This window comes from Schistocerca serialis, chromosome 2 (assembly GCF_023864345.2).
Source record: "Schistocerca serialis cubense isolate TAMUIC-IGC-003099 chromosome 2, iqSchSeri2.2, whole genome shotgun sequence".
Lineage (NCBI taxonomy): Eukaryota > Metazoa > Arthropoda > Insecta > Orthoptera > Acrididae > Schistocerca > Schistocerca serialis.
The window spans coordinates 263,468,899-263,495,150 of record NC_064639.1 but is presented as its reverse complement, the minus strand read 5'-3'; the positions used below and the strand labels follow the sequence as shown (position 1 = coordinate 263,495,150).

Below are 26,252 nucleotides of genomic sequence, written 5' to 3'. Positions count from 1 at the left end.
ATGCTTACAACTGGGTTTCCATCAGAGCTCTTGATATTCATCCAAGTGGTTCTCCTTTCTCCAAAGGTCTCTTTAATTTTCCTGTAGGCACTATCCATCTTACTCCTAGTGAGATAAGCCTCTACATCCTTACATTTGTCCTCTAGCCATCCTTGCTTAGCTATTTTGCACTTCCTGTCGATCTCATTTTTGCCTGCTTCATTTACTACATTTTTATATTTTCTCCTTTCATAAATCAAATTCAATATTTCTTCTGTTACCCAAGGGTTTCTACTAGCCCTCGTCTTTATACCTATTTGATCCTTTGCTGCCTTCACTATTTCTTGCCTCAAAGCTACCCATTCTTCTTCTACTGTATTTCTTTCCCCCATTCCTGGCAATTTTTCCCTTATACTCTCCCTGAAAATCTGTACAACCTCTGGTTTAATCAGTTTATCCGGGCCCCATCTCCTTAAATTCCCACCTTTTTGCAGTTTCATCAGTTTTAATCTACAGTTCCTAACCAATAGATTGTGGTCAGAGTTCACATCTGCCCCTGGAAATGTCTTACAATTTAAAACCTGGTTCCTACATCTCTGTCTTACCATTATATAATCTATCTGATACCTATTAGTATCTCCAGGGTTCTTCCATGTATACAACCTTCTTTCATGATTCTTGAACCAAGTGTTAGCTATGATTAAGTTATGCTCTGCCCAAAATTCTACCAAGCGGCTTCCTCTTTCATTTCTTACCCCAATCCACTTCACCTACTACGTTTCCTTCTCTCTCTTTCCCTACTCTCGAATTCCAGTCACCAATGACTATTAAATTTTCGTTTCCCTTCACTACCTGAATAATTTTTTTTTGTCTCATCATACATTTCATCAATTTCTTCGTCGTATGCAGAGCTAGTTGTCATATAAACTTGTACTACTGTAGTAGGCGTGGGCTTCGTGTCTATCTTGACCACAATAATGCGTTCACTATGCTGTTTGTAGTAGCTTACCCGTACTCCTATTTTTTTATTCATTATTAAACCTACTCCTGCATTACCTCTATTTGATTTTGTATTTATAACCTTGTATTCACCTGACCAAAAGTCTTGTTCCTCCTGCCACCGAACTTCACTAATTCCCACTATATCTAACTTTAACCTATCCATTTCCCTTTTTAAATTTTCTAACCTACCTGCCCGGTTAATGGATCTGACATTCCACGCTCCGATCCGTAGAACGCCAGTATTATTTCTCCTGATAACGACATCCTCCTGAGTAGTCCCCGCCAGGAGATCCGAATGGAGAACTATTTTACCTCAGAAATATTTTACCCAAGAGGACGCCATCATCATTTAATCATACAGTAAAGCTGCATGCCCTCGGGAAAAATTACGGCTGTTAGTTTCCTCTTGCTTTCAGCCGTTCACAGTACCAGCACAGCAAGGCCATTTTGGTTAGTGTTACAAGGCCAGATCAGTCAATCATCCAGACTGTTGCCCCTGCAACTACTGAAAAGGCTGCTGCCCCTCTTCAGGAACCACACGTTTGTCTGGCCTCTCAACAGATACCACTCCGTTGTGGTTGCACCTACGGTACGGCTGTCTGTATCGTTGAGTTACGCAATCCTCCCCACCAACGGCAAGGTCCATGGTTCATGCGGGGCGGGAGGGGGGGGGGGGGGGGGGGGGGGGGGGGGAGATCCATTCTATAGATGTAAGAAAATTTGTCAGGTCTGCCATGCTTGGGTATTTACTCTAAATTACCAACTCCTACCATAATAAATGCCACTGTCGAGGAAGAGAGTGCGAGAGTTACCTTTTACTTACTTATTGATCACGTGAGATTTTATTATGATTTATTTTTTATTTGTTTCTGGCACAAATTCCTTGGTGTAGCAAGAATAGAAATTTTAGTCACGTCAATCTTTTGTTAAAATTGAAAGAGGCTTATTTTCATTTAATAACCTCTTATATTCAGTGGTATTTGGTGATGGTTGAATTTTACTTGGTGCTCTCATGTGCGTTGCAAATAAACATGATCATTCGAGGGACAAATGATGCTAGAGCTGGGGAACCATCCTTCCATGTGATTCTTTTCCTATCTCAACCTATATCTTGAGGTTTCAATACAGAAAGAAAGAGTTTGGAAAACATCTAGTAAATAACTGAGGATGCAGGGTGCAAGTGCTAATCTGTGATGTAGCAGTTGTGACGAGAGAAATTCCTGGTGGGTTGCACTAAACCTGTAGAAGACCTGACGACAGAGCGACAGAGGAATCGCAATTTGGGGTTGGTGCTGTCCCCTTTAGAGACATCTGGCAGGATTAGGCTGTAAATGCATGTAAAACACTAACAGCAGCACTGGAGAGTTACAGCGAACAAGAAAACGAACAGCTGTGTATTATTTACGTTTTCAAAATATTCCACGTTTTCTTCTACAGAACAGAATTCTACATAGTCACAGACCATAAGCAGTTAATTTCACTTTTTGGCCCAGAGTGAGTCAGCTACAGAAGAGAGCACAGCGACTGCAGCAGTGACTGCTGTTCATGACTGCTGTTCACTAAGTATTTAGTACCGTGACATCCGATATCGGACCACCACTCAACATGCCATCACTGACGCCCATTCCCTGCTACCAATTGTCCTGACCATGACTTCGATAAGAAAGAGACACCTTGTCTCCAGCTTGATAAAAATATTAGTGAAACGCTTGACCAGTCCTACGGGAGGTACCTACACATGCAGTTTAGTACCTGATGCTCAGCGAAGAAGCACAATATTGGATAGAGAACCTCCCCAAAGCTACAGAAACTACAAGATAGCCCATTTTTTGATGCGCCACAAACTTAACGTTAATTAACGGGTGCTTCTGCAGCCCGCACTGTAGTTCAAGGACAAAGTTGTGATAACATCTGTGCTTTCGCCTCACATGCTGCAGCTATAAAATGTGCATGATTAGGACCATCTAATATATTACAGATAAAATTTCAGCCTTTTTATATTTTCAAACAAATTCACAATCCAGCATTTTGTAACACACCATCTATTTTTGTTACGAATAGTTAAATGTTACATCAATTATGCAGAAGCAGTAACTTTTTCGTTTGTCGATACCTACTTGTATTGGATGACATGGTAAAAGGGAATCGGTCGTGTTTGTGACAAAGTAACTACATCGTTGTGTTACTGTAGCGAAATAAGACAATAGTGGAAGACAGATGGGGATAGACATCCTCACCTTTCTTCAGCAAAATCAGAATCCAATGTCGTAGTCACTGCACCATCTCGCTCCGTGACAGATCATTTCAAGCAGGATGAAGTAGGATTGCTGCGCCATGTTATGGGCTAGTCCCGACGTTAGCATTAAGTGGTACAGAGAAATTTAGGGAAATGTGTAACTTGATGGTAGGGCAGGAACTCAAAGTACATTCGTGCACGAAAATATTGTCCACTGTCACTACAAATACCAATGTGAGAGAATTTTCTGAATTATTTATTAATTTATTTCTACTTAGTAGTCTTCTAACACGTTTTGCTTCTGCTCTCCACAAATTGCTTACTTGTCCCAATCTCTTCATTTCAGTCCGTCTCGTGCACCATATATTCTTGATTATATGCTGGATATACTCCAACTTTTGTCTCCCCCATGCAGTTCTTATCCTCTACAACTGTCTCTTGTATCATGGAAGGTATACCCTGATGTTATAACACATGTCCAGTCATTCCTTCTTTGAAGTGTTTCCCATACGTTCCACCTAGCACCGATTCTGTGGAAATGCCCTCATACTTTATCTTGTTAGTCTAAGTAGTTTTCAGCATCCCTGTACAGCACTACATCTCAGACGCCTCGGCGGGCGGAGCGGCCGCGCGGTTAGACGCGCCATATCACGGATAGCGCCGGAGGTACGATTCCTCCCTCGGGCGTGGGTGTTTGTGTTGTTGTTAGCATAAGCTAGTTTAAGCGGTTTCAGTAGTGTGTAAGTCCGATTACCTCAGCAGTTTGGTCTCTTAGGAATTCCCACACATTTGAACGTTTTTTCACATGCTTCAATTCTATTTTCTTCTGTTTTCACCACAGCCTGTGGTTCACTACATACAAAGCTGTGTTCCAAATGTATTTTCTCAGGAATTTCTTGCTCATAAGGCCAATACGTAGAACTGGTACACTTCTTTTGGCTCTGAATGCCGTCTTTTCCTGTGTAGTTTTTATGTCCTCGTTCCAAGGTAACATAGGAGCTAACCGAGAAAACGATTTTCACGGTTTAAATCTGAACAAATGTTGCACAATTTAAATATCTAAATTATACAGCCTTTTTGCCTTACCTGGGAACCTCTCTCGTTTCCTGCGTAAGTATGAGAAGAGCACCACTCCAGCGACGATAAAAGCCACGAGGACAGCTATAAGAGTAACAATGATGGCGGGATTTCTCCAGAAATGGCCGTTCCTCCAGCCAGCCTGCACAATTAGCTCTGGCGCGACGACACCTACAAAATAATAATACAGTTGTATGTGCTTATGACAGAAACCTCTATAATTTTAATGACAGGTCGTTAACTTTTATTTAATTTTATTTCTCTTCCGTTTCATTGGTTTATAAACAAATAGTACGCAGTATATTTCTTAAACCTTCTTAACGCATCTAAAAGATGCCGAATGGTTTGTAAAGCATTGGAAGGCGCTTAAGCGGGTATGTTTTTAATCAAGTAGTATGCGATTTTTATGTGTGTGGGAGGAGAAAGGATTTTTTTATGACTATCGGACCAATTACTAAATTTAGGTTATTTACCTCAAAAGTTTTATAGAGCACACGTGATGGCCTGGGGATGAGCAACGTAACATCCGACCCGATAAGTAATTGAATTATAAATTAATGCGTAGAATGCCATTTAAAACAGAGAAGCGAGGGACGAGGGAAAAGAAGGCATACTGTTTTATTACACAAAGAAAAGGTTGGATTGTTAAATACCCAAGAGAACCAACTACTCAACTGAATACTACTCTTCTGCTGCTAGAACTAGGATACAAGAAATGTTTCAGAAATAAATAAATGTCACACATTCTGCGAATTATGATTATAGAGGGACGATTGGAAAACTGTGGTAAGCCGAATTATACGCCTTCAGTATGATGTAGTTGCAGCAAATATGGACGATTTCCACTGATCTAAATGTCTTTGCGTCTTCATGTACTTCTTCTTCTTCGATCTTTAAATTACATTTCACTGTATTTAATTCATTCCATAAGAACTAAGGAGATCTCATGTCCACTTGAGTGCCAGTCCATCTGTTTCACTAAATAAACTGTGTTAAATTCATTTTATTGTATATGTTACATTTGTCAAAGCTGCTCAAGGTGAAAGAACTTTAACTTTCCTCATAAAAATTAAAGATGTACTGGTTTCATTGTTATAAATTAATTGCAATTGTCACGGAAACTTTAACTTTTGTCAAGCACATCGTCAGCACCAACTGTGTTTTAGTCATATAAGATAGGAAATATTATACTAATTTGTATTTAAAATTATGTACCAAGTGATGGCGTTTTTTCCTTGACTGCGGGTTCCAAGAGAACAAAGCAACATATACCAGAAGTAGTTAGTAAAAGTGTGCCCAGTTATAAGACACTGCAATCAGTTGAGCCAAAGATGTCCTCTAAGTATCATTCTGTGGAGACAGTAAATGACTTTCGTTTATAACAACCAGTTGGTTCCATACAGAATATAACCATGTGAAAATCTGCTGCTATTAAAAAATAAGTCCATGGTAATGTAAGAAGTGTCTGAAAACTGCAGTGTAGTAATTAATTTAATGACAGCCTTGTCTGAGCTATACATAACTTCCGGAATGTCTGTGTAATCTATTTCAGTCCATAATTACCTAGCGCTTCTAATTTCTGTGAGATTATACAGTTTATAAAATCATTTGTGAGTTATGAAAAAATCTCTGATAAAAGCGATCATAAGTTCCATATTATAAGGATTAATATCTTATGTTTTACTGGCTAGGTCCTGACTGTTCTTTCTTGTACTGAAACTTAAGCTCTACGATAAATTTCTTCAACATATGTGACCTCAGAAATCGTTTCCAGGATACATTACCTGCTTGGCAAAAATTTTATTCCGTAGTACCTATATTTCATTGATATAGAAATAAATTAATGAGGAAATATCATTCAGTTCATAAATAAGTGAAAAATATTAGTTACAGTTGGCAGACCGTATAAATGTGTGGATCATAACAGCTGCTGGAGAAGATTTACAAAACTTATTCTTTAACTAACTGAAAAGAACGTCACTGCACTTATATTTGGATACCTTTTCAGATCTGCAGCCGACAATTTACCTTCATTTATATCAAAGGCAGAAGGAACGCCCCAAACAATAGTGAGAGTCAAATGCTAACCATTTTAGAGGCATTACAGTGTTGTCCCGTTCCTACAGTTCTGCCTTCAGTGAAAATGATTACTTAGAATATGTTTGGGAATGGTTCAATATTACGTTTTAAACAATAGTGACGTACTGATTACATGTGAGAACTACTGGATAGGATATTATATATTGTTTTTTTTAATATAACGAAAGTTGACAATGGAAGGTTCAACATGAAAAGGTTTTAAATGCAATGAAAATGAGACTTTCAGTGAATGTGTACGCAACAAGAACCTTAAGAATTAATGTAACTTTGCGACGTTCATATATACATAGCAAAATTTTGTATATTTGAAAGATTGTATGCCAAAACGTAAGCAATCTGTTCAAATGGCTCTGAGCACTATGGGACTTAACTTCTGAGGTCATCAGTCCACTTGAACTTAGAACTACTTAAACCTAACTAACCTAAGGACATCACACACATCCATGCCCGAGGCAGGATTCGAACCTGCTACAGTAGCGAAGCAATCTGTCATTTATGGTTTAAAAGAATGAAGTTCTTCTGGTTCTAACAAGGGAACCTCCCCATCGAACCCCCCTCAGATTTAGTTATAAATTGACACAGTGGATAGGCCTTGAAAAACTGAACACAGATCAATAGAGAAAACAGGAAGAAGTTGTGTGGATGAAAAAATAAGCAAAATATACAAACTGAGTGGTCCATGTGCAAGATATGCAACATCAAGGACAATGAGAGCTGAGGAGCGCCGTGGTCCCGTGGTTAGAGTGAGCAACTGTGGATCGAGAGGTCTTGGGTGCGAGTCCTCCCGCAAGTGAAAATTTTACTTTCTTTATTTTCGCAGACTTGTGATCTGTCCGTTCGTTCATTGACGTCTCTGTTCTCTCTAATAAGTTTAGTGTCTGTGGTTTGCGACCGCACCGCACCGCAAACCCATGCCTCTCCAATGGGAACCGAAAACATTTGATCGCATGTTCATAGGTCAACCGATTCCACCACAGGAAAACACGTCTGATATATTCTATACGACACTGGTGACGGCATGTGCGTCACATGACAGGAATATGTTGTCGACCCACCTAACTTGCACACTAGGCGAATAGGTAAAAAGATTCTTCTACCTTGCCCGATTTAGGTTTTCTTGTGGATGTGATAATCACTCCCAAAAAAGTGATGGAAACACAAGAGTTTGTCACATAAACTGCAACAAATGAATGCAACAGTTTCACAGTCGCACAGTTTTCCCTGTGCTCTGTCAAAACATATGTTTTTTACGTTTTCAAATGGTTCCGTGTGTAGACCGTAAAATTGTGCATATGTCCAAGCAAATCTGAACATGCCCTGGAATTTTGGAGAGCGAAGTTGATTATGTGTGAGAGCCTGAACTTTGATAATTGTCTGAAAATAAAAAATTAAACTTTTCTCTCGAGAGAAGATTCGAACCGAGGACCTTTCGTTCCACATCTGCTCACGCTAACCACGGGACCACGGCGCTAGTAAGCTCGCACTCTCCTAAATGTTGCATACATTGCGCATGGACTACTCAGTTTGTATATTTTGCTTATTTTTTCATAGTTCCACACAACTTCTTCCTGTTTTCTCGATTGATCTGTGTTCAGTTTTTCATGGCCTATCCCTGTGCCAACTTATAACTAAATCTGAGGGTGGTGCGATGGGGAGGTTCTCTTGTAAGAATAACGACTTGAATATTTGTCGCCTTAGTAGGTGACGATGTTATTGGGTTAGTTGCGTATTTCTGTCTACTGTCATATTACTGTTACATTGCACTGTTCATGTTACATTGAATGAAGAGTAAGAAGAGAACTACAATATACAACAGGAAATAAAAATCTTAACAGTAACAATTAGAATAATATCTGAGTGAAAGTAATATTTTATATAGATAGAGCTTCAGCAAAAAAATTACTGAGCGAAACAGTGTATTCTCTCTTTCATATGCCTCACATAGGCATTACATTAGCGCAGACTGAAGGTGAACTTTTTTTACATGTTTCAAGTTTTGATTTGATGAAAGAATTTGCCGAAATGTAATAAATTAAAACGTACTGGGCGCTATAGATGGGTTAATTCACAAAGAAAAATGTCTAGTAAGAGCAAGAACTACGACTGCAAAATCTCGTGGAAAGTGCTCCGATAATGCGAGCAGATCACATCATGATGCAGCAAAGAAAAACAAAATACTTTCGTCATAGATATCTTTTTAAAATTTTTAACTTTTGAAGGTGACGAATGGTACAATGTTTCAAACGAATGCAACAGAATATGCTTTCTGTGTAGATCGATTATAATGTACGAGTGATTAAATCCCTCATCATTTATTTCCGCACGGTACAATCGACATGTGCTATAAAAAGCAGAGTATCGCATTCAACATTGGTGCTGTAACGACTGTTACGTTGTAGCAGACGTTGGAACGAGTCGTGTTCCTTCGATGTCTACATTTATGTGCTGATCGAGAGTAGGACAGCCAAAAGTACATCTACATAAACATAACAATTCACACTTAAGTGCTGAGCAGAAGGTTCCTAAATCATTTTCACACTATTACCCTACTGTTCCAGTCTCGAACAGCCCGCGGGAAGAACGAACACTTAAAGCTTTCAGTACAGCTCCTGATTTATCTTACTTTGTTATGATGACCATTTTTCCCTTTGTAAGTGGGCGTTCACAAAATAACAGAAACACAACAGTAATAGATATATAGTTCAGGTGGTAATTTTACTAAAACTAAAGAGAAAATTGAATGCCATTGCGTGTTGGCCATCCTCTTACGACGAGGTGGGATGCACCTCTACTTGAAATAATGGGTTCTGTTTCTACACTCACCATCTCTTCCCCATTATGGAGAAGGGCTCTCAGCTGCTTCTAAAGCTCTGTTCACTCTATAATAATGTCTTGAACTTAAATACTTATTTTAGAATAATGAAACAAAGGTTAAAAATAATGCCGATTAATATACGAAGTTTACTATGTCTTTGGTGAGTATTTCAAGTAAATGAGTAGTTGAATTTGTTGGGGAGTTCGTAAAGAAGATGTATGAAGATGATGTAAGTTCAATGGAAGTGGGAATAAGGAATGTGAACTGGAGAGTGCTGGTAAGATATAAAAGGGGAATTAGGAAAGAAACGGTATTGTCCAAGGACGGATTCAAGCCGAAACGGTCGACAAGCGACCGGTTCTCCAGTGCTCTTATATTGCCGTAAGAATACTGAGAGAAAGGTAAAGATATGACTGCAATTTCTCTTGATGTTGGGATGCCATATGAGAGTGAAAAGAATGTTCCGAGAGTGCTTGAGAAAAAGAAGAAAGACTGAACGTTTACTGAGTACTGTAATAAGGTTGTGCGATTTAGCAAACGTCATTCATTCTGGTTTCAGACCAAAGGAGGAATTCAGAACCTAGTGCTCTGAATCATTGCTATTTTTGACTATTGTGGATGAAACAATACAGAACGTCAAGAAGGCTCATGCAATACAAATGCCTTGGCTACAGCTGATGATTTTGTGATAAGGAAAGAACTACACTGCTGGCCACCGTAAATGCAACACCAAGAAAGACAAGAGGTAGCACAACAAAATTTATTTTGTAGATAACATGTTGACCAAGTATCAAATGATTACGTTTACAGACGTCTGTGACATGTGGTTCCTGCCAGAATCAGTAGCCAGAGTAGCCGCCATTGCTGGAGATCACCGCTGCCACACGTCTCGGCATTGAGTCAAAGAGACGTTGGATGTGTTCCTGGGGTACAGCAGCCCAAGCAGCTTCCACACGTTGCCAAAGATCATCTGGTGTGGCAGCTGGGGATGTAATCTGGGTCACTCGTTGAGCAACCATGGACCACATGTTTTCTATCGGCGAGAGATCCGGAGAGCGAGCCGACCAGGGAAGCACTTCAATCTGGTTATTGACGAAGAACCTTTGGACAATGCGTGCCACGTGTGGTCGCGCATTATCCTGTTGAAATATGGCTGTGGCCGAGCCCTGAAAGTAAGGAAGGACAACTGGCTCCAGCACCTCGGATATGTAGCGCCGGCTATTTAAAGTACCGGCAATGCGTACTAGAGGCGTGCGAGAGTAACATCCAATACCGCCCCATACCATAATACCCGGTGCAAGACCAGTGTGGCGGTGCATAATGCAACTGTCCAGCATCCTCTCTCCACGGTGTCTCCAAACTCGAATCCGACCATCGTGGTGCAGCAGACAGAAGCGTGCCTCGTCAGTAAAGACAACGTCATTCCATTCTGCCGTCCACATCCGTCTGTCATCACACCATTGGTGACGGAGACGTCTGTGGTTCTGCGTCAATGGTAGACGAAGCAATGGACGTCTTGCGGACAGACCACTCTGCTGTAAACGGCGTCGAATGGTACGCACAGACACTGGATGATGCGTTACAGACGCAATGTGCTGTGCTATGGTTCGGGATGTCACTGAGCGATCCGTCACTGCCATGCGCACAATTTGCCTATCAGCACGTGCAATGGTGCACCGAGGTGAATGCGATCGACCACGTCGGTCCGTCGTACCCTCCTGCATCCAACGGTCACATATCCGCATTACAGTTGTTTGGTTTCGTCCAAAACGACTAGCGATTTCTCTGTATGACAATCCACAATCTCGGTAAGCCACTATCCTTCCTCTGTCGAACTCGGATACTTGATCAAACGATGTTCGCTGTTGTCTACGAGGCATAACTGAACGTCTTGTGAAACAACCACAAGGTAAACACACGTGCCGAACGTACACTCGTCGAAATCGCCAAGCCTTAAATGGCGCTATGATGTGGCGCCACAGGCGCGCGTGATGTGCGTCTCCGCTGAAATTCTAATCAGTTGCATATCTCATCGCTGCAAACCCATGGTGTAAATTTCACTTGATTCGGATGCTTCCTTCAGGGTGTTGCATTTACGGTGGCCAGCAGTGTATATATGGAAGTGGTGTGGTAGGTCAGCTGTTGTTTTCTATCTACATAAATGATCTTTTGGATAGGGTGGATAGCAATGTGCGGCTGTTTGCTGATGATGCTGTGGTATGCGGGAAGGTGTCGTCGTTGAGTGACTGTAGGAGGATACAAGATGACTTGGACAGGATTTGTGACTGGTGTAAAGAATGGCAGCTAACTGTAAATATAGATAAATGTAAATTAATGCAGATGAATAGGAAAAATAATCCCATAATGTTTGAATAATCCATTAGTAGTGTAGCGCTTGACACAGTCACGTCGATTAAATATTTGGGCGTAACATTGCAGAGCGATATGAAGTGGGACAAGCAGGTAATGGCAGTTGTGGGGAAAGCGGATAGTCGTCTTCGGTTCATTGGAAAAATTTTGGGAAGATGTGGTTCATCTGCAAAGGAGACCGCTTATAAAACACTAGTACGACCTATTCTTGAGTACTGCTCGAGCGTTTGGGATCCCTATCAGTTCGGATTGAGGGAGTACATAGAAGCAATTCAGAGGCCGGTTGCTAGATTTGTTACTGGTAGGTTTGATCATCACGCGAGCGTTACGGAAATGCTTCAGGAAGTGCGGGTGGGAGTGTATAGAGGAAAGGAGGCGTTCTTTTCGAGAATCACTACTGAGGAAATTTAGAGAACCAGTATTTGAGGCTGACTGCAGTACAATTTTACTGCCGCCAACTTATATTTCGCATAAATAATAATGTAAGAGAGATTAGGGCTCGTACAGAGGCATATAGGCAGTCATTTCTCCCTCGTTCTGTTTGGAAGTGGAACAGGGAGAGAAGATGCCAGTTGTGGTACGAGGTACCCTCCGCCAGGCACCGTATGGAGGACTGCGGAGTACGTACGTAGATGTAGATGTAGAAGTACAATTTAGGCTGGAGAAAATAATGGATGAAGTGCCAGTAGTAATGGCAGTGAATAGGGAAGAGCGAGCAAAAAACATCAGGCCAAGTATGTACACTCCTGGAAATGGAAAAAAGAACACATTGACACCGGTGTGTCAGACCCACCATACTTGCTACGGACACTGCGAGAGGGCTGTACAAGCAATGATCACACGCACGGCACAGCGGACACACCAGGAACCGCGGTGTTGGCCGTCGAATGGCGCTAGCTACGCAGCATTTGTGCACCGCCGCCGTCAGTGTCAGCCAGTTTGCCGTGGCATACGGAGCTCCATCGCAGTCTTTAACACTGGTAGCATGCCGCGACAGCGTGGACGTGAACCGTATGTGCAGTTGACGGACTTTGAGCGAGGGCGTATAGTGGGCATGCGGGAGGCCGGGTGGACGTACCGCCGAATTGCTCAACACGTGGGGCGTGAGGTCTCCCCAGTACATCGATGTTGTCGCCAGTGGTCGGCGGAAGGTGCACGTGCCCGTCGACCTGGGACCGGACCGCAGCGACGCACGGATGCACGCCAAGACCGTAGGATATACGCAGTGCCGTAGGGGACCGCACCGCCACTTCCCAGCAAATTAGGGACACTGTTGCTCCTGGGGTATCGGCGAGGACCATTCGCAACCGTCTCCATGAAGCTGGGCTACAGTCCCGCACACCGTTAGGCCGTCTTCCGCTCACGCCCCAACATCGTGCAGCCCGCCTCCAGTGGTGTCGCGACAGGCGTGAATGGAGGGACGAATGGAGACGTGTCGTCTTCAGCGATGAGAGTCGCTTCTGCCTTGGTGCCAATGATGGTCGTATGCGTGTTTGGCGCCGTGCAGGTGAGCGCCACAATCAGGACTGCATACGCGCGAGGCACACAGGGCCAACACCCGGCATCATGGTGTGGGGAGCGATCTCCTACACTGGCCGTACACCACTGGTGATCGTCGAGGGGACACTGAATAGTGCACGGTACATCCAACCTGTCATCGAACCCATCGTTCTACCATTCCTAGACCGGCAAGGGAACTTGCTGTTCCAACAGGACAATGCACGTCCGCATGTATCCCGTGCCACCCAACGTGCTCTAGAAGGTGTAAGTCAACTATCCTGGCCAGCAAGATCTCCGGATCTGTCCCCCATTGAGCATGTTTGGGACTGGATGAAGCGTCGTCTCACGCGGTCTGCACGTGCAGCACGAACGCTGGTCCAACTGAGGCGCCAGGTGGAAATGGCATGGCAAGCCGTTCCACAGGATTACAATCAGCATCTCTACGATCGTCTCCATGGGAGAATAGCAGCCTGCATTGCTGCGAAAGGTGGATGTACACTGTACTAGTGCCGACATTGTGCATGCTCTGTTGCCTGTGTCTATGTGCCTGTGGTTCTGTCAGTGTGATCATGTGATGTATCTGACCCCAGGAATGTGTCAATAAAGTTTCCCCTTCCTGGGACAATGAATTCACGGTGTTCTTATTTCAATTTCCAGGAGTGTAACTCCACAAAGATGAGGGAAAGTTGGACATGTAATTTCTGGAGACAATCTAGCCATGAGAGACGGTCTAAATCGGGTTCAAAAGAATTTATAGTTTTACTAACATACTATGGGATCCAGAGCTGCCAAGAAAAGCAAAATAGGTGATGTTGAAGGGCAGCTTCGAATCACTCCTAAATATGCTGTAGAGACATTTTGAGTTTACGTGCATTATGCCGCTTGTCAGTCACTGGTTGACGTGCGTTGTGATAGGACGTCCAGGCAGTGAGTTGAATATGGTGTCAACTTGTACATGTTGCAAATTGTCTATGGCATATAATAATGTATGAAACAAATATAGCAGGGTTTACTGAAAGTGTTAGCGATTTGCATTTTGGACATAGAATACGAGCCATGTATATTCACACATGGATGCAGTTGTGGCAGTCCTTCAGAAAGCTGATAGAGAAATTCTATCCTAACGATTTCCTTTTTGTTTAACTACTGGGAAGTAGAGAAGACAGACTAGAGACGACACACGTGGAGCTCTTCTAGTACATGATACAGAAAAGTAGACATGTAAAGAAATGAAGAGTTGAGAGAGATGTAGGGTAGGTGTGGACGAGTGCTTCTCTGCTGGACGCTGGTGAAGCAGTGGGCGATGAATGCTGCCAACTAATTGTTAGAACACTTTACTGACAGACACAAACAGACATGGTTCAGCGCAACTGAAACAGACAGACTGCAGAAGATAGGAGGTGATCCACAGTCCCATGCATGCTGGTACGGATACGCTGATCCAGGCGTTCGCCGTGGATGGAAATGGAGGACCAACCACTACAGCATGAGGTGGAAGACTGCTGGATGGCGGCGCTGCAGGGGCGAAACTTCCGTTTACCCGATTGCACACTTAGGCAGCTGTCGTCGTTTCACGGCCTCGTGGAACCAGAAGCACCGGTGCGGCGATCACTGACAGAGGCTGAGCGTCATGGGATGGCCCAGCTGCGACGACACCATGACGAGCTGGGCCCCGTGGTTTAAATGCTGACAGTTGCGGAAGGCATATGTACTGAGGCCGCGATTAAGCGTCTAGAATGGGATCGATGGCGAGGAATGGCGTAAATACTACGTTGGTTGGTTATGTGGCAGGGAACCGTGTGATGTCCCTCTGGTTGACTCGCAGAAGGGCCGACTGAGGAAGAGGTGACACTGCTTACGTTGCTGAGTTGGCACGGCAACGGCTAGAGGAGTGCGGACTCGTTTCGTTGTTCGGTAGCTTTCCAAGCTGCCACATGCCAAGACAGCACATTTTCTCACTCCTTAGATTAATCCATTCCCATAGGTACATATCTTTTTGGTATGACTGTAACAGAAACAAACATATCAATGCTTCTTCATTGCCAGTTTTCCCGTCTGATCTTGTAAAAACTTTAGCGTGTCCTTCTTTTTGTTTTCATACTACACTAGCTGCAAGATCTCATTTTTCCATGCTTTAGCACTCAGTCTCTGCATCCCGCTGTTTTCTTCTTCATTCACCACAATTTAACATTACTTATTGTGGTTGAGTCACTTCCTCACTGGTGACGATATGGATACAGTGGACCCGCAGGTGGGAGGGAGGTAAGTGAACGATTTGAGCAACTCCACATGTAAAATGGGAGCACAAAATACTTACTATTATCAACATTACGCAAGCGGCTGATGTTCTATACCCTATGGTTATGAGTCAGTGGCATCGTTCGGTCCGATGTTTCCATACGTGACTGAGTACATCCTCCATGGTTACGCAACTATTTTGTGCTGCTTTCACCTGGTTCATGGCAGCCAGAGGAGTTGGATCTAGCATCGCGATTACGAAAGTCACTATACGTATTCTTCAGCAAGCTTTCGAAAGGTACGTCCAGTCCACACGCTATGGGAAGAGGAAATTCCATGTCATCTTACTTGTCCTTCTCATGGACGAAAATCCTCCTCAGATTCACCATCTTCACGGACTAAATTGCCCAGTAAAACATCGCATTAAAATTATTTTCGACCGTTAAGAGAAACGCTAAAGAGCATCACAAATAAAATCACTCATCCTCATTTAGTACCAACTTACTTGCTTATGCACAGGTTCTTCATTACCAACTGCATTTACAACAAAACGATTAATTTTTTCACTCTTGGTGGCAAAGCAGGCTTTATTATTTTATATTTTGCCAATAATGCGCTTCGCCTTGATTAAGGCGTCTTCAGATTGGCTGGCATAATCGGTGTTAAACACATGTGCTACCATCCATGCAAATGTCTTAACAGGCAAACACTGTTGTCGATATTTTAAGATTTTATTAACATTTTGTCGTGCCCTGATATAAAATAGTTCTGCGTACAGTGGGAGTTACGTTTAAAAATACATAAAAGACTTCAGCAGTAATTGCATTTACGGAGTTTTAAGAAGCTTAACGCAGTGACATTGCAAAGTACACTACTGGCCATTAAAATTGCTTCACCAAAACGAAATGCAGATAATAAACGGGCATTCATTGGACAAATATAATACACTAGAACTGACATGTGATTACATTTTCACGCAATTTGGGTGCATAGATCCTGAGAAATCAGTACCCAGAAGAACCACCTCTGGCCGTAATAAAGGCCTTGATACGCCTGGGCATTGAGTCAAAGAGAGCTTGGATGGCGCGTAGAGGTACAGCTGCCCATGCAGCTTAAACACGATACCACAGTTCATAAACAGTAGTGACTGGCCTATTGTGACGAGCCAGTTGCTCGGCTACCATTGATCAGACGTTTTCAATTGGTGAGAGATCTGGAGACTGTGCTGGCCAGGGCAGCAGTCGAACATTTTCTGTATCCAGAAAGGTCCGTACAGGGCCTGCAACATGCGGTCATGCATTGCCCTGCTGAAATGTAGGGTTTCGCAGGGATAGAATGAAGAGTAGAGCCACGGGTCGCAACACATCTGAAATGTAACGTCCACTGTTCAAAGTAACGTCAATGCGAACTATAGGTGATCGAGACGTGTAACCAATGGCACCTCATACCATCACGCCGGGTGATACGCCAGTATGGCGATGAGGAATACATGCTTCCAATGTGCGTTCACCGAGATGTCGCCAAACACGGATGCGACCATCATGATGCTGTAAACAGAACCTTGTTTCATCCGAAAAAATGTTTTGCCATTCGTGCACCCAGGTTCGTCGTTGAGTACACCATCGCAGGTGCTCCTGTCTGTGATGCAGCGTCAAGGGTAACCGCAGCCATGGTCTCCGAGCTGATAGTCCATGCTGCTGCAAACGTCGTTGAACTGTTCGTGCAGATGGTTGTTGTCTTGCTAACGTCTCATTTGTTCACTCAGAAATCGAGACGTGGCTGCACAATCCGCTACAACCATGGGGATAAGATTGTTGTCCTCTCGACTGCTAGTGATACGGGGCCGTTGGGATCCAGCATGGCGTTCCGTATTACCCTCCTGAACCCACTGATTCCATATTCTGCTAACAGTAATTGGATATCGACCAACGCGAGCAGCAATTTCGCGATACGATAAACCACAATCGCGGGAGGCTACAATCCGACCTTTATCAAAATCGGAAACGTGATGGTACGCATTTATCCTCCTTACACGAGGCATCACAACAACGTTTCACCATTTTACGCCGGCCAACTGCGGTTAGTGTATGAGAAATCGGTTGGAAACTTTCCTCATATCAGTACGTAGTAGGTGTCGCCACCGGCGCCAGCCTTGTGTGAATGCTCTGAAAAGCTAATCATTTGCATATCACAGCATCTTCTTCCTGTCGGTTAAATTTCTCATCAGTAGCATGTCATCTTCGTGGTGTAGCAATTTTAATGGCCAGTATTGTATATGGCGCAGTCCGAAGGACATCAAAAACAGGATCAGTTCGTTTTGACAATGCCATATAGTGCGTGAAGTCTCGTAAAACTCGACAAGAGCCATTACTGCTGGAACTCTTTATGTATTTCAAAACGGGTCTTTCCGTGTATTCAATGCTATTTTATATCAGGGCACCACCAATTCTTAATAAAATTTTAAAATATTGTCAACGGTGTTCGCCTGCTAAGACACTTCCATGGACGGCAGCATACGTGTTTAACACCCTTTACGCCAGCCAATCCGAAGACGCCTTAAACAAGGTGAAATGTGTTAATGGCAAAATATAAAATAATAATGCCTACTAGGCAGCCAAAGCTGTTTATATCATAAAAACATTTATCACTGATTGCCGTACCATTCCGCCATGAATTGGAAAAAACTCTAAAACAATTGAGTTTTTCATTTTAATTCAAATTAGATGTGCTAATGTTCTACCTTAATAGTTATCTAACCTACAACCTACACGCAAGTATTATCTACGAACCTTTATCACGGAAATTACATAAAAACAGACTCACTGCACACTGAAATTCTTTCCTGCCATGCGTGGTATCTCACTGAGAGGCTCCATCAGCCGCTTAACATTGGAGCTCCCAAAGGCTAGCATACCCACCCTCTGTACTTGTCCAGACTGGGCAGGAAAATCGACCGCTGGCCCAACAGGAGAGGCATCCGGTGCTGGCTCAGGGTTATTATCAACACTGGGTAACACTTCGTACCTGTTGCTAAGGCGTCGGGAGCCAGCTGCACGGCCTGCTCCCTCTTTCGCCTTCCGCCCAGTGACACGAGAACCCACCACTGTCTGCCACCGTCTTTGAAGTGAGGACGGATCGTTCAGATATTGCATATCAGAAGCTGCAGCGACGTCCGGGTCTCTAGGGGATTCCAGACGCACCAACGGTGTCGCAGGTCCCATCACTGGCGCCCCGACGTCACCGCAAGTTTAAGTACTAGCTAAAAGCTTGTCGACGGTAGCCCACGCAACTTCCAGCTGTTTACGGACAGCAGCCAGATCTCCTTGTATCCACTCACAGCAAGCGCAGTCCGTAGCCATATTGCACTATGTATAAAATAGTTATAAGGTCTCAGAAGGAGCTACCGTGTTTGAAAATATACCAAAGGGGAATAAAGTAACACTAGTTGCTGTGCAGATTTCTCACTGTACTCTGAGGCCACAAGCTATTAAACAGAAATGTATTTCTCCACTGAAGTTGATCTAAGATATCCTGTGCACCGAAAAGTTACTGCACGAGATAAATATCTAAACTAGAATGCACTGATCTAAACTGCGTGCAGTCTACTAGTACAAAATTAAAACTTAATGAAGTTCAAATGGCTCTGAGCACTATGGGACTCAACTGCTGTGGTCATCAGTCCCCTAGAACTTAGAACTAAATAAATCTAACTAAACTAAGGACATCACACACATCCATGCCCGAGGCAGGATTCGAAAATGCGACCGTAGCAGCAGCGCGGCTCCGGACTGGAGCGCCTAGAACCGCACGACCACCGCGGCCGGCACTTAATGAAGTGGCGGAGTTTCTGGCGACGGGAAAATTTACACCAGGAAGCCACCCTACACAAGGATGTTCGTAAGACTTAGGCAAAAACAAAAACTGCGATTAATTTTCTAACCACCAATCTATACAGTAAAATACACACGTATAGTTCAATTGTTTCACTGCTCTGCTGTTCATCCTCACGGCTCGACGGCTGCCGCTACATCGGAACATATACGACGTATTGTTGTGTTTGAGTTCAATAGAGGGATGACATCAGCGGAGGCAACCAGATACATTTGTACCGCGTATGAGAATAATGCCATTGGATATCACACGGGAAGAAAATGGTTTTCTCGTTATCAAGAGGATCGTTTTGCACCAGTGTCTCTGCACCCTCAGGAAGACCTTCGGGATGTGATGAAGATTGTTTAATCGTATTAATCCACAATGATCCACATCAGCGTTTTCGAGAACTGGCACCTGTGATGAACTATGATCATTCCAGGATCGTGTGACATTTTCATCCGACGGGGAAAGTTGAAAAATCGGGTGTATGGGTACCGCATGCTCGAAGTCAAAGTGAGCACGTGGTCATACGTGCATCTCGCCATGCTCATCGTCAACTGGCCCGTGAACAACACCGACCGTTAATATGCCGTATAGTTACTGGTGACGAGAAATGATGTCTTTAAACTAAGAAAAGGAAGAAAATGTCAGCCCAAACAAAGCAGGAACTCTCAGTACTAGGATCGACGTGCATCAGCAGGAAAAAAAGTTGTGTATCTGGTGGAACAGCGACGCTGTGGAGTACTACAAATTGCTTATAATCATCACTACTGGCATTTATTATCAATAAATGAGACGTCTCGCAGACGCAGTCAAAGGACAACGAGCAGGAAGGTCGAGTGAAGTGATGCTACCGCATAACAACGCCCGCCCACGTTCAGCTAGACTGACAGAAAACACTACAGGGGTCTTGGGTTGGATAGTTGTTTCGCATCCATGTTATGCACCGATCTTGCGCCCTCAGATTTTTTTACGCTGTCTCTGGAACAACCTTCAAAGATTATACGTGGACTGAAAAAGGAGAAGAAGGGAAAGAAAAGGAAAGGAAAGGGAAGGATCACAGCTGTCAGCTTCATCGGGACATTACGCGGAATCAGCGGCGACGAGTGAAAGTGTGTACCGGAAAGGGATTCGAACCCGGGATCTCCTGCTTACTAGGCAGTCCGTTAGCCACTGCGCTATCCGGGACGCAGCGTGTTCTCAACTGCGATGACTATCTGAGTACGCCTTACGGCCGATCCACATCCCCATCGAGCTCAACCTATCTGCAGTCCCTGTCCATTTCCTCCAAGTTCGTTCTCTGAGATACCAACAGGAGGTCGAACTTACTTGTGCATCCGCATAGAAGGTAGATCTAATGCTCAGATAGGCCGATGAATTATATGAAAGCGTGGTGTCTGTTCTTTCGGAATCTATTTGGATGAAAATGCGCTCTGAAGTGGCGTAGACGAATTTTTGCAGGAACTACAGTCGTGGAGGCGAAAAGTTATCCCAGCGTTGGCACAGTGTAACAAACAGTGGAGAAGAGTATCTTATTGATGACTAAAGTCTCTGTTATGGGTATTTATTTATTTAATCGTATTGCTAGGGCCCCATGGCGGGCAGACCGTTCTCCGGGTGCTGGTCTTTCAATTTGACGCCACTTCGGCGACCGGCAGGCGATGAGGATGGCAACATGATTAAGAGGACCGCACAACACCCAGTTCATGGGGGAAGAAAATTCCCCGACCCAGCCGGGAACCGAACCCGGGACCAGAGCATTGACAAACCGTCAGGTGACCATTCAGCTACCGGCGGCGGACGTTATGGGCATCAGATATGTTTATTAAACTTACAGAAAAACGCTACCAGCTTGTGCACCAGCTTAATGAATTCATGGGCCTAAATTTAATTTTTGAAGGGGCATTTCATCCCAGGGCATATTCTGGATACATTGAAAGGGTCCTATAGCTACCTTTCATTAGTCCGGTAGCCCATTTTCACTACCGTTTCTCCTTCTTTTCCTTGTTTATCTTTTCTCACAACTCCCATAGTGGTGTGATTGAATGAGTGTGGTTGTGTGTCACGTTGCTAGACGGTGGCGTAGTCTGCTGCCGAAAGTCTGCGATAGTCATACAGATTTAGCAGCAGTTGTACAGAATAGCCAACTCTCGTAGTGGTCAAGAAGGAAAAGAGGTTTGCGCTACTTGTGAGAAATCCACCTGCGTTAGGTTGGTGGCGGAAATGGCATCTTTGGGTTTTCCGGGCCACGACGAGCGTGGAAGAGGCTGGAGAAGTAAAAGGGAGGCAGTGTGCCGCCGGTAGGGGAAGCGTCCACAGCTGTGCACCAGTCGAAGAAGGGTGAGTTAGACTGACCGCGCGGCGCTTTGCTACTTGACGAGAGGAAAGCTGTTAGCTTTTGGTCTCGCTCTTCAGGTCTGAAAGATTGCTTTGCCTTGTCGCACCAGGGAATGCAAGACTTTGGCAGATTCTTCTTTTAGTAAATTTTTATAGCAGACTTCTATTCGCCTGAAGAATGCCACACAAAGGTGTCGATAAGAAGTGAGCCCTTGCTTCTGTATGAATGTGTGTTTGCCTTCAGCTGTGCCTGTATAAGCTTTTATTTTTCTAGATATTAATTCTAACATTCTGCTTGGTGTCTGTTTGTTCTATATCGTGTCTCCCTACCACTTCCGCGCAACGACGCTCTGAGCGTGTTTTTTAAGGAATTGACTAGTTAGAACCTGGAACCTGTTGCTGGTAAGGAGACGCCAGACCACACATGACATGTAGAATTCAGAAGAATTCAGTGAGACTAGCGATGATATAACCAAATACTTAATGATTTCAGCGTCAGCTCCACTGCACTCCCTGTAAAAGAATCTTAATACTAACTAAGTTTAGTGGAAGGGGTTCAAGGCTTTCCTATTTTTAGTTAGCTGGTAAAATAACGTCGAGAAAGCAGTTAAGTTTACCATTGGAAATTTTATTCTACTCACAAAACATCGTTTATAAATTGCACTATTGATAAAAGGAAATGTTTTAATACAGGATGGTAAAAACCAACTGCGTTCTACAAAAATGTGAACGAATATTCCCTGAATGGGTTTCCAAGTTCTACAATGGATCGAAGGATGACCTATGCCATATCACATCTATAATCTAGGTTTAAATTAAGTTTCACAAGAGAGAAAACTATCAAAATAGCCTACAGTGATCCTCAATTATCTTTAATTATTTATCTAACTGGTCGTAAGTTACAGTGGCTGAAGTGGCTTCTCAATAACTATATAACAGAAAAATCATCGCGTTTCAGATTTTTACTTCAAGTGGCAAATGTGAACACCATGAGCTTTAATTGACGATCGACACTAGTATTACGCAAAAAGAGGGTGTAACAGATTAGAGTTCTGCAGTTCTGAGTGAAGCTTTATGCGCTGGTATGCGGCATCGCGTGCGTTCATTACCTTGTCGGTGTTCGTCAGGGGGCCGGCGGACAGCACAGCTCCGCTCACCTCTCCGTCTCGGAAGCAACTCTTGTCCTAACTTCTCCTTACTACAATTTACCGAAGTTGGCTTAAAAAAAAAAAAAAAAAAAACTATCTGGCTGTGTTTTCATCTGACCAATCAGGGTCCCAATGTTAACCTTAAGCTCCACCTACAAAAATTCTGTCTGTCCAATGAGAAATGTTATACTTTTCGTTGTGGGGCAATGTTTCTAAAGTTTGCAACGTAACAGAGACGCGAAAAAGTCTCACGCTAAAACTTGCGGTTTGGGGTGGCCCTTTTTGTGTTATCGTAAGATCTATACTGTTCTTCTGGAGGACTATAGCTTTTAACATGGGCTGGGGGGTGGTCCTAACTGTTAGCTAGCGACGTGGGTGTCCGTCCCTTATCGTAGGGCCTTCTAACTTAACACGGTTCTGCTCTCGGCTTCTGTTCTCGTTTCTCCCCTCGGAACTGCGTCTGTCTCACGGTGGGAAGGTATGACATGCATTTAGGCATTCTTGTGTTAGTCTGTGGTATTCCATTAGCTCACTCGTTACTCGTATTACTTTGGTTAATTTAATGTCACAATTTATTCGGAGCTATGTGACTACTATTGGATTTGCTTATCATGTCAGGGTTTTCATGGAAGGTGTTGGATTTGCCTGACACCTTACATACTTCTGTATGAATGTGTGTTTGCCTTCAGCTGTGCCTGTATAAGCTTTTATTTTTCTAGATGTTAATAGCTTTGCCTTCTCGTAAATCTTTCTTGCTCTATGTATCTTTCGCGCGTAGAGTTCGTTGGGCTACTGTCATCACTAACTGTCCGACCTCATGTTTGTTTTAAAGAACGTTAACTGTTCATGATTGTGTGGTGTGATATTGTTGCAACTCGGCCGCGATACCTAGAAATTACGTCTCCACAAACCACGTGGGCAAGCGGGTGTACTGCGAAACGTGTCCCGTTTCATGAGTTATTGTGATTAGTCATCGGGCAACAGCCGTTGTGTGATTATAACGGCGAATGTATCGATGCTTTTCTTTAATGTTTTAGCAATTAATGTTATCAGGAATTGTGTACATGCCTCACATCCATGTCTTAGAAATAATTGATTTTATTCACCATTATCTCTTGTATTCCGAGATTACGATTTTGCACCTAAGCCACTCACATCGTAGCTTTCCCGTTAGCACACCCAACGCGTTTCCTTACGCACAGGTTCAGTGATTAGTTTCCCCTTTTATTATAAAACAAATGCTTTGGATTAAGTCTCATTTTCAGGTGTTTTTCTGGGAGCCGATCTTATGCACTGTGTTGATGCATTTTCTATTTTATTTTAAATGTTTGATTCTCGTGAACAGTGCACGGGCAATACTATTAATTACATCGCATCCCCTACGAGCGATATCACGACGTATGCATTTTTATGAGTTTTTGGACTGTGATCAAATTAATTTATTTTCCGACTCGGCCAAACCTTTGATTAGTTGTATGGTTGGAATCGGTGGCGACCCTAATCTTAACGCAGAAACAGGTTAGATACAACATACACTGCTGGAAATGGAAAAAAGAACACATTGACACCGGTGTGTCAGACCCACCATACTTGCTCCGGACACTGCGAGAGGGCTGTACAAGCAATGATCACACGCACGGCACAGCGGACACATCAGGAACCGCGGTGTTGGCCGTCGAATGGCGCTAGCTGCGCAGCATTTGTGCACCGCCGCCGTCAGTGTCAGCCAGTTTGCCGTGGCATACGGAGCTCCATCGCAGTCATTAACACTGGTAGCATGCCGCGACAGCGTGGACGTGAACCGTATGTGCAGTTGACGGACTTTGAGCGAGGGTGTATAGTGGGCATGCGGGAGGCCGGGTGGACGTACCGCCGAATTGCTCAACACGTGGGGCGTGAGGTCTCCACAGTACATCGATGTTGTCGCCAGTGGTCGGCGGAAGGTGCACGTGCCCGTCGACCTGGGACCGGACCGCAGCGACGCACGGATGCACACCAAGACCGTAGGATCCTACGCAGTGCCGTAGGGGACCACGCCGCCACTTCCCAGCAAATTAGGGACACTGTTGCTCCTGGGGTATCGGCGAGGACCATTCGCAACCGTCTCCATGAAGCTGGGCTACGGTCCCGCACACCGTTAGGCCGTCTTCCGCTCACGCCCCAACATCGTGCAGCCCGCCTCCAGTGGTGTCGCGACAGGCGTGAATGGAGGGACGAATGGAGACGTGTCGTCTTCAGCGATGAGAGTCGCTTCTGCATTGGTGCCAATGATGGTCGTATGCGTGTTTGGCGCCGTGCAGGTGAGCGCCACAATCAGGACTGCATACGACCGAGGCACACAGGGCCAACACCCGGCATCATGGTGTGGGGAGCGATCTCCTACACTGGCCGTACACCACTGGTGATCGTCGAGGGGACACTGAATAGTGCACGGTACATCCAAACCGTCATCGAACCCATCGTTCTACCATTCCTAGACCGGCAAGGGAACTTGCTGTTCCAACAGGACAATGCACGTCCGCATGTATCCCGTGCCACCCAACGTGCTCTAGAAGGTGTAAGTCAACTACCCTGGCCAGCAAGATCTCCGGATCTGTCCCCCATTGAGCATGTTTGGGACTGGATGAAGCATCGTCTCACGCGGTCTGCACGTCCAGCACGAACGCTGGTCCAACTGAGGCGCCAGGTGGAAATGGCATGGCAAGCCGTTCCACAGGACTACATCCAGCATATCTACGAACGTCTCCATGGGAGAATAGCAGCCAGCATTGCTGCGAAAGGTGGATATACACTGTACTAGTGCCGACATTGTGCATGCTCTGTTGCCTGTGTCTATGTGCCTGTGGTTCTGTCTGTGTGATCATGTGATGTATCTGACCCCAGGAATGTGTCAATAAAGTTTCCCCTTCCTGGGACAATGAATTCACGGTGTTCTTATTTCAATTTCCAGGAGTGTATTTGTATGTAGTCCGAATGTAATAAAAAAGAGAGTGGTTTACAACTGACCTGTCTCGTCATCGAGCGTGACGAAGTCGTAGAGGGCGACGGTGGAGCCGGCGCTGTTGTGCGCGGTGAGGCGCAGCAGGTAGCGCGTGCCGGGTCGCAGGTCGAGAACGGAGAAGGGCGCGTCGGCGTGCGGCACGCTGTTGGACACGAGCGTCCAGCCGGCGCGGTCCCACCGCCGGTACTCCACCACCAGCGTCGAGATGGCGCAGCCGCCCGTGCGCCACGCCGACACCACCAGCGACACGCGCGTCGCGTTCACCACCAGCAGCTCCGACTGCGGCGGCGCCTCCGGCGCTGCGGGAAGCGAGGCGGGATCGTTCGGTCTCTGCCTATCGGACCACACACAGGTGTATACTACTGACAAGATGATTTAACAGTCATGGGCTGTGCCGCGACCGTCGATAGTCGTGTCTCGCCTAAAATGACATCTTTGTTTACGGATGTAGTCTAGGGCAGCGAACGCAGTGGTGGGTGGTTCTCACTTGGTTCTTACAAGGGAACCTCCCCATTGCACCCCCCTCAGATTTAGTTATAAGTTGGCACAGTGGATAGGCCTTGAAAAACTGAACAC

General features: G+C 44.6%; 1 long non-coding RNA gene across 1 annotated transcript in view; it reads right to left on the bottom strand.

Moving 5' to 3' along the window:
• LOC126455514 (uncharacterized) overlaps positions 1-25,826 on the bottom strand; it is a 32,902-nt gene extending 7,076 nt beyond the window's left edge. The window contains exons 1-2 of the long non-coding RNA XR_007585331.1: positions 25,682-25,826; positions 4,304-4,465 (exon numbers count right to left, since the gene is read on the bottom strand). This is a non-coding gene — a long non-coding RNA (uncharacterized LOC126455514). The remainder of the gene's footprint in view (positions 1-4,303; positions 4,466-25,681) is intronic.
• Between the last annotated feature and the right edge of the window lie 426 nt (positions 25,827-26,252).